Genomic DNA, 9,095 nt, shown 5'->3' with positions numbered 1-9,095 from the left:
GTTGAAGATAAGTGTGGTACCACATAGGGCACCCAGTTTTAATGGGTTGCAAACCTGGTGACACTTTCAAAGAAAATGTTTTATTGCCTGAATCAAGCTAGCAGATTTACAGGCTGCCCCCAAACGGGGGCGTTTATATTAAATTGCAGCTAGGAACTTGTTAAGCAGGACTTATTAACACCCGTGCGTTAATTCTCTCAGGACCTGCGCCCCTGCGCAACAGCCACGACTCCCAGGCAGCACAACCATTCGGAATAACAGTCCTCATTTGCATAGGTCACTCACTTTCGAGACTTCAATGGTGCTGTTATGCGTTATACATTCAGACGGAAACGACTATTTGGCGTTGTACGGTATATGAATACCACTCGCCTAAATATATAAGATGGTTTTGACTGCTATGAATATTATGTCTGCGAACGAGAGTTTGATGTACAGTATTCACTAATAAGTGTGTTTGTTAATGCAAACACGTACGCTTATTCCGGTCGGGAGTTCCCACTATTTCAATTAGTACATTTAGAATATGTTATTTTTTCCCTTACATATATATCGTGCATATATAAGTTTATATACCCTTTGATTTAATTGCTTAGAAATATATTCGCCATTCTTCACGCCACGCGGTTAATAAGCGTGGTTTATTGCACTCTAATAGTGTTTTCTTCGATCATTGTCCCTGATCAATATCCACCAACTAGAAGCGCACGCAAAATGACACGACATCAATAATAAGATGTTCTTACGTAGCTTCATGTTGCAGAGATACCAGTTACTTTTAGATGGCAATGGTAAAAACAGTAGCACCCGGTTAAACTACATTTGGTACCGGCAGTCAAGAGTCATGGGCGCACCAAAGCAAATAAAACATTAAAAAAGATTACTCCATCTCACGCTAAAGGGAACCATGTGTGGATGCGAAGCAGCGGGCAGATGGTAGCTTGAGCGGGAGATGGTTCCCCGTCCCATGTCAAGGTATATGTACCCGCCACAGAGTCAATGAGAGTTCTGCCGCCGTCGTGGCGGCACTAAGTTTTATCTCCCCGGTGACATCACGGCCAAGCTGTGGCTGGTCGAAACCTGCCGAGCCGACGCCAGAGGCGCCTGCTGCATTCACGGACACCGCACGCGTTCGGCGCACGCAGTGACACGGAGAAACGCGGGCGGCGTCGGCAGCAACGCTGCGCGTTGCCTCGTTGGTGCTGCTGCAATTTCTTTCTCGGCCGTGACTGCTGCGACCCGGTCGCAGCAAACAAAAGGTGCCCAAAACGTTTGGTGCGACCCATGACGTCACGTCCGCTATAACCAATGGTGTCACGTCCGTTTATTTTCATGGCGGCTGTTTTTCGGGGCCGGTCGCGTTGTGAAGCGGTCCGTATTCCGTGCCTTCTTACAGAGTAAGTAATCCATTTTTCCACTCTATATGCATGTAATAAAAGGTTGGGGCTGTCAGCTGCTTGATGTGTTGCCGTTAGTTATCTTGCGCGCATATTTTGCCTCGTGACCACGTCAAATTGCAGCCGGCCCGTGGAATAGGTCGTTGCATCCCATATAAAGCTGGTCCTCCGTCAGGATCGTTAGTACGTGTACAGAACCATCCAGTAGTGTGGTTCAGTGAATGATGCGTGAAAAAACGAGGACGCAAGAAAATCCTGGCATGGTGAGCTGTTCCGCCAGATCGTGTTGAATCGCGTTTTTGCGCGAGATGGTCGAACAGCTTTGCTACTGCTTTTCTACAGCTTTGCTGCATTTCATTTAATCATCACCTGCATTCTTTTTAATAAGACAAATGGCATTACTGCGCGAAGGAGCGTCTCGGAAGTTTCCCAACAACAGCCAATGCCGCCGTGCCTGTTGCATGCACGCTTACCAGCTACACGCTGTCGTGATGCAGTTGGAACGATTATGACGCAGTATCAGCCTGCTACTGCGGGCTGCAGGATCACGATGACAATACAATTAAAATAACTAAAGAAATTAATGCAGTAAGTGTGGTGTTCAAACGTTGCCAAGCGTGATAAGCGGACCTGCCTCGTAAGATGCGTTGAATGAATCGGCTTTCTAAAGTCAGCTTCGCCGCAGTAGACGTGTTACGCGGTGAAGCTTACCCAAAAATTATTGCAGTGAAGCATACCAAAAGTGAAAAGGGGCCGCTATCACGGGACATGTATATGTTCCTTAACTATGTACGCGCGCACTCGCCTTCGCCCATCACATTACGCGCGCCCAGGAGCGTAATAAGTGTATTGGCAGGTGTACTCACATATATGAAAACTGCCAAGAAAAGCTGGTTAAGGCAAGCTCTCTTGTCGAAACGTTTGCACCAGCCTGTTCGACCACTGTTATATCACCGCAGTTTGTGTATTGCGGTGAAGCATACCGATAGTGGGTAGGGGTCACGCGAATCGGGAGTGTAGGGTTTCAGCCAGCGACGAACCCTACCAGTCTCAACGTTCTAGTCTCAACAAAGCTCATTTTTGCGCCAGGATGACGTTTCGACAACTTTTGTTGGCTGTTGGTGATGACACAACTCTTTTACAGATAACATTCTCTAAGCCTTTTGAAATGACAGGGAGCACTGACACCGGCCGATAATTTGACATGTCATTTCTGTCCCCTGATTTAAACAGTGCAGTCAGCTTCGCCTGTTGCATTTTTGTAGGGTAAACGCCAGTAGACAAGCAAACATTGAATACGTGGGTGAAAACAGGCACTTTGCTTTGTTGTGTACCTGTCATACTGCTATTAAATTTTCCTTTCCTTTTAAAGTGCTTACGTACATCACATCGCAAGGAGTCACTGTGTAATTAGTGGCCTTGTCATGTTAAAAAACCAGGCTCTACTCAAGAGAGGTTGGGGTTAAGTACCTGTGAAATTTTTTTAGAGGGGTAGTTTTCTGAGAAGAAATCAGATGCCAGAAACAGACCTGTGGTATCCTGGGTTTGAGTATTTAACAGTGGAAAGGATACAAAATACATTATATTTCTTGTCTGAAACCAACAAGTAAGTGAAATATGTAAATATATTAAATAGCGTCCATGGAGCAACTGCAAGCTGTGCACACCTAGACCCAAAATGCGCTTCTCTTGCTCCAGTCCATGCAGGCTGTCAGCTGCTTTGTTGAAGCCTCTGGTACATTCTCAGTGGTGCAGTAATTTTTGTCTGCATTTTGCTCAAGTGTGCCCTAGACATAATTGAGTGATTTGCAGTTGCAACTGGACTGCAGCCTCAGCTTGGGAGACCAGTGGTAGGGCACATTTTGTAAAACTAAGCTACACATGGCATTACCAGTTTGAGCAGAGACCTGTTTATATATGTGTCGTCTTTAGCATCTAGATTTTTTACCATGAATTCAGAAAAATCTCCAGCACATTGAGTCCCTAGATTTGAAATGCTGTATAAGTTGTCTTCTTGTTCATTGCGGTTGCGCTTAACTTCTGTCCAAATAGGAGAGCACTTCTGCATAGCACATCAAGGACCATTCTTATTAACATGCCTTCCTTTTATTTATCTTACCTACAATCAAGAGCACACGTATATAGCACATGAATGTGCTGTGCTTGAACTTGACTTACATTGCCATGTTTAGTAGCACAGTGCTCATAGTTGGTGTTGGTTCATTCAAGCTAAGCATTACTACAACCTTTAACTGTAGGTATTATGGTGTGAGAGCAGAGAAATGGATATGCAAAGACAGTTGGGCACGTTAAGACATCTTTTTGTGTGTGAAAAGGTGAAAGATACACAAAATGGGATAGAACACGTCCACTTTCATCTTTTCTCACAACAACAACAACAAAAAAAAAAAAAGTCGGAGGAATAAGGTTCCTTCACTGTGCCATAGAAACTATATGTTTGCTCTCAAATGTAATTCTGATTCGTTGGATTTGTTCTTGTGCTGTTTTTCTTGAGTGTGCTTTACTTTTCACACGTCAACGTTTCAAACTCGTTTTTATTTTTGACAGACTGAACATCCCACGTCTTGGTTTGACTTCCTGGTACAGGATACTTGCAGTTGGCATGGAGTGGTGAAGCAGCATGGTGTACTTTTATTAAAAGCACAGATTTCACCAGTATAGAAGCAGTTCATCAAAAAAAAAAAAAACATGTGTGCTGAAAATAAAGTGTTCCTACCCACATTCCTCAGTGTCTAATTATGCTTGTATCCCTGTGTTCTCTTCAGCAGAACCACTTATATGGGGAATTGATTGTGATAAGTGCTTGTGAAAGTTTTCAGGAAGAGCTTTGGACCCTTTTTACTGGTGCACAGGTAAAATGTGCACATGCTGTAAAATTGAAACACAGGGTGGAGTAGCAAACGCCAATGCTTGATGTGGCATTTGTCGGGCTTGTGTATCGGCACATTTTCCATACAACAATATACTCTAGGACAGCATGCTAGCACTACAAAGCACCCATCTTTTATGTTAGGTATAAATTACTGCAAGCTCTTTAAAGATGGTCACAAGAGAAATGCTGGCTTTAATTCAAAACCAAAGGTGAAGGAAGCTGTGCAAATGTATTGAGAAATTATGCAATCTGTGCCGTTTACTCAGTTCAGGTAACGTCCAAACGTGCCATAAGGCCTTGATAGCTGAAACCTGAGTAACAACTGGTAATGCAATTAAAGAATCTTGCTACACCTCTAAAATTGAGGCAGTGAAATGAAATTAGTGTCACAATTCCTTTTTGTTGGGACTTCGTTTGGGTTAAATATACTGATTGTAACAACACAAAGTGGAGGGGGTGATGCACATTAGAGAAATGCTAGTCTATTTTTATATTCCACCTTCTCTACGTTCAAAGTGCAGTAAAGTTACCATGGAAAGCTACAGTGAAGCCATTGGTTGAGTCTGTATGGTGGCAATCACCAACCTAACTGCTTGGGTTTATAGTGCCTTACTTGTACATACCTATTTAAACGTTGAGCTATTTGAACATTGATTAAGGTAACCAACATATGAACAAGTAGTTTACTGAGTAAATTACATGGGGAAGGGCAGAAAGATAGGACAGAGCACAGGGGGTGTATTCTGCAAGTGTCAACCAAATGGACATAACCATTTCAACTGCTGCTTAAGTTCTGATTGGCTGGGCTGGGGCACACGTGAGAGGGAGACAGGTGCCCCAGTCAATCAACGTTTCAGCAACAGATGAAATGGATGTGTCCACTAGATGAATACTTTCAGAACACCCCCCTCCCCGCATTTCTGTCTGTGACCAACATGCCTGGTATGGCACCCTTGCTTTCAATATCCGTCTTTATCAGCAAAAGTGGGAAAGAGCCACGTTTGTGCATGAAACGTTTTCCTGAGGTTGTCTGCCTTGAAGCCCATGGTGGTAATCACAGGAAACAGGGCAGATCCAGAGTAGCACCAAAGGAGAAGCCTTTATCAAGACAAATATGGAGGGGGGTTACTGCATGCTCAAATTTGTGAGCTCACAAGTTTGCCAAGGCCGCGTCGTGTCGGTAGTTGATGAAGACTACATGAGAGAGAGAGAGAGATGAATGAGATGCGAAAGGCAGGGAGGTTAACCGGAAGGTAACTATCCATTAACATGGTTAATGAATAACCACATAGGCTAAAATTATTTAGGTACTGTTTATGAGGACTACATATTTGCTGGAAATCTCTGAAAATAATTGTGCAAGCGCAGAATAACACCCTCCACTAGTGGTGATGTCCTTGAAGGAATGAATATGTATCAGTTGTACCTGTGTGGTGAATAAAGTTACATAAAAAAAAACTTGGCAATAGAAACTAAATTCAGAGTAGTACTCCAAATACATTGCCTCTTCTTTAGGACTAGAGAATGCAATTAATTATAATAATCAATTGAAAAACAAATGCCAACCACAAAAAAAAATGTTATAAATGTTTTAGCTCCTACCTGAGAGCCATGATTGTGAACAAAGCTCCAGTTGAACCATCTCTAATTTTTCATTTTCATGATTTGTGTTTAAACTACTTACCATGCCTCTTTCGACCAGACCAGACGAGCCTTCGTCAAACTCTTCACTACTTCAATGCAAATAATTAGAGGTTGGCAAATGTAAATTTTTTCTAGTGGGAATAGTAAGTGTCGAATAGTCGAATACAGATGAATACATTTACAGCAGGCTTATTTATCTTGATATAATTAAGCACCGTGCTTGTACTGACTACAAAAAAAAAAGAAAAATACTGCTAACTATCAGGGAAGATTAGAATTACTTTTAAACACAAGTTCACTAATTGTGATTTAAAAAACTGCACAAACACCTCTCAAGATCTTTAGAGCCTGGTGGCAAACAAGAGTTCTAAGAATAAATAGCTGCTGTATGACTAGCTGTAAAAAAGTACTAAATAAATGGTTGTGGCAGAAAAAAAAAACGGAAGACAAAAGCTGCAGAAGGACTATTTTGCTGTAAAGACATGTAAAAGGACAGGTTGCAAGAAAAAAATCACCGGTTATAAAAAATTTACATGTTCAGACTGTCAATAAAAATAAATGATAGGCTATATTCAAAAATCAGGAGTTGTCATGTAGCCTTCCATCATGAAATCAAAAACACAGTTTGCATTACCAATTCTGTTTCTGCATTGCTTCGAAAACTTTTGTTGTTTCACTTGTGATAATTTGGGATACTTTGGTAGCAGATGGTGAACAGCAACAACTTTAACGGTCGGTTACTGCGAAGTATTTGGCTAGTTTTATTTAATCAAAAATGCTGAATAGTTGATTATTTTAGAATACGAATAGTTAGCATGTAACGTTCGATTCATATCCAAAACTTCAAATATTCTTCCACCCCTACAAACAATACTTCCTTTACCAGTGTTCATGCCAAAGCCCCCCCCCCCTCCTTAATATGTACTCGGCATCCACCTCTACAATCCTGAGGCATACTGACGTTATGCCGTGTGGCAACCCAAGTAAATTTAAAAAAAATCCTGAGGCATGATTAGATTTGCATTGTGTGGTAAGTACCAGTCTGCAATAGTTTGGATCTGTCGGCTGTGCTGAGTAATTGTTCATCACATACTTGTAACAGTCAAGTAGTGCTTCTCAAGAATCGTGTTCGAACTGCACACACTAAAACATAAGCTGGGATATTCAAAAGACAAGTACATGTTTTGCTTGCCAATCAACATTTAGTGTGCTCATTTATGTTAGGTGTGCTGTTAAACGAATATTGTAATTTGCTAATGCAAAGAAAAAACAAGCCAGTATCTCTTGCTTTATAAATATATGCACTGAACCAAGAAAGTAATTAACGAAGAAGAACATCAGAAATAAACACAAATATGTGTGCACTTACCGGCATAAAATAATTCTCAATGCAATATTTCATTGAGGCATGCAACTTGAATTAAAGCCAGCTCACAGGCTTTCCAAAGCATTCCCTAACTTGTATGTGTTGCTCAGCAACATTCAAGAAGCTTTCACCAGGTTGATTTTTCCTTTGAATAACTTAGACAATTCTGTCTCGTAATAGGTCATGTAGATGACTTCATTTTTTGAAGTCACATGTCAAGAAACCAGTGCTAGAAGAGAGTATAGCATTATGCACAGCTGCATATTTAAGGCACTTTCTAAAAACACACCGATTCATGATCATTCACTGTGTTAGTAACTATACTCCTACCGAAGCAGACTGAGAACACATCTGGGCTCAGTGGCGCACCCAGAATCTCTGCCAGGGGGTGGGGGGTTGAATTTTTAGGGGGGGGGGGGGGAGAGCAAACACTTGCCTTGCTTTAGCTAAAGGAATCCAACAGCCAATAAAATGCCTAATAATTATAATTATAATTACACCAAGGATGATGACGATCTGTATTCCATCAGCATTTTACTCAATGTAAATTAAGTGTGGATGTAATTAAGTGTGAATAAAGACAAGACAATGATAGAGTGTTTTTGTTAATCAGGAAAATTCGACGGCAAGCCACCGCCTGAATTGTAATGACAATGTGAACAGAGCACTAAAGGTACACGTTGGACTGGTGGGGCTGGACGTGTCGGGGGGGGGGGGGGGGTAACTTGGCCACAGGGGGGCGTTACAACTACCGGACCCCCCCCCCCCCCCGTCGGTGCGCCACTGTGGGCATTGCATTCAATAGCTGATGTAAAATGCGAAAATTAGTGCTTGTAGGTATGAATGAACCAAATGAGTCAGAAATATAGGTTCTCAAACTTCTAGTATTGAGTGTGGCAACATTTACGAAAAACATATTGCAACTGAAAGTTGCAAAGCATGCGCTGAAATAACTGAAATAGCTAGATTTAATAGACCAATAAACAGAAACTGCAAATTCCCAACATTTCTAAATACTTTTCCTCACACTACCCTCATAGAGGTGGCTTCCCTTAATTGCTCACACCTCTGCCTTACTTCTATAATTCCCTGCTCTCGCTGCTTTGCCCATGCTGACTGGCACCTTGCACAAAGGTTAGGGCAAAAGCAGCTTGTGTTGTGAGGCAAGCTGTCCACGTCTGGTAGCCACATGTCAGTTTATCATAGTAAATGAAAGGGAAGCCATGAGGGTAAGTCATAGAGAAGACGGATACCTAGGTTCAATGATAAACTAAAACGCCAAAATGGAACTATTAGGCAGTCCAGAGGATCAGCAAAACTGACATAGATTGGAAAAACTGGAAAGATGCATCATGGTGTATATTTATGTTATACAGGTCCCAGCCAAGTTGAAAGATTTTTACTTTCTAATAAACTTATAAGACAATACATGACCAGCAATACTGTATAGGGAACTGAAACAATTTTAATAAAGTCATCTAGAAGTCAGGACAGAGAAGGGACTGAAGTGAGGATGCTAAAGTGGATGAAGTGGAAGCAGAATGTGAAGATACGTCTTAAAAAATGACATCCAACACACGCATAAAGGTGGCAAAGATTGGACTCAATGTTCAAGAAGAAGTTGAATATGACAATTTATTAGAATACATACATGAGAGGGCAGCTAGTCTAAACACGTCTAGTCTGCTAGTCTAAACATTAACAGTTGAGCAGAAAATGATTAAGCATGGGTGCAGGCTCATGTAGAATTCCGTATGGTATGCACGATGTGAGAGTTGAATCTCATAAAGAACCG

At 41.7% G+C, this 9,095-nt stretch overlaps 1 long non-coding RNA gene across 1 annotated transcript; it reads left to right on the top strand.

Annotated features, from left to right (window-relative positions):
* Positions 1-1,335: 1,335 nt before the first annotated feature.
* Positions 1,336-4,139, top strand: LOC125942057 (uncharacterized). Its single transcript, XR_007464760.1, has 2 exons — positions 1,336-1,397; positions 3,966-4,139. It is a non-coding gene; the product is annotated as an uncharacterized LOC125942057 (long non-coding RNA).
* Positions 4,140-9,095: the final 4,956 nt, after the last annotated feature.

This window comes from Dermacentor silvarum, unplaced genomic scaffold (assembly GCF_013339745.2).
Source record: "Dermacentor silvarum isolate Dsil-2018 unplaced genomic scaffold, BIME_Dsil_1.4 Seq968, whole genome shotgun sequence".
NCBI classification, from domain to species: domain Eukaryota; kingdom Metazoa; phylum Arthropoda; class Arachnida; order Ixodida; family Ixodidae; genus Dermacentor; species Dermacentor silvarum.
Note: the sequence above shows the minus strand (reverse complement) of the source record. Positions and strands in the feature narration are given on the sequence as shown.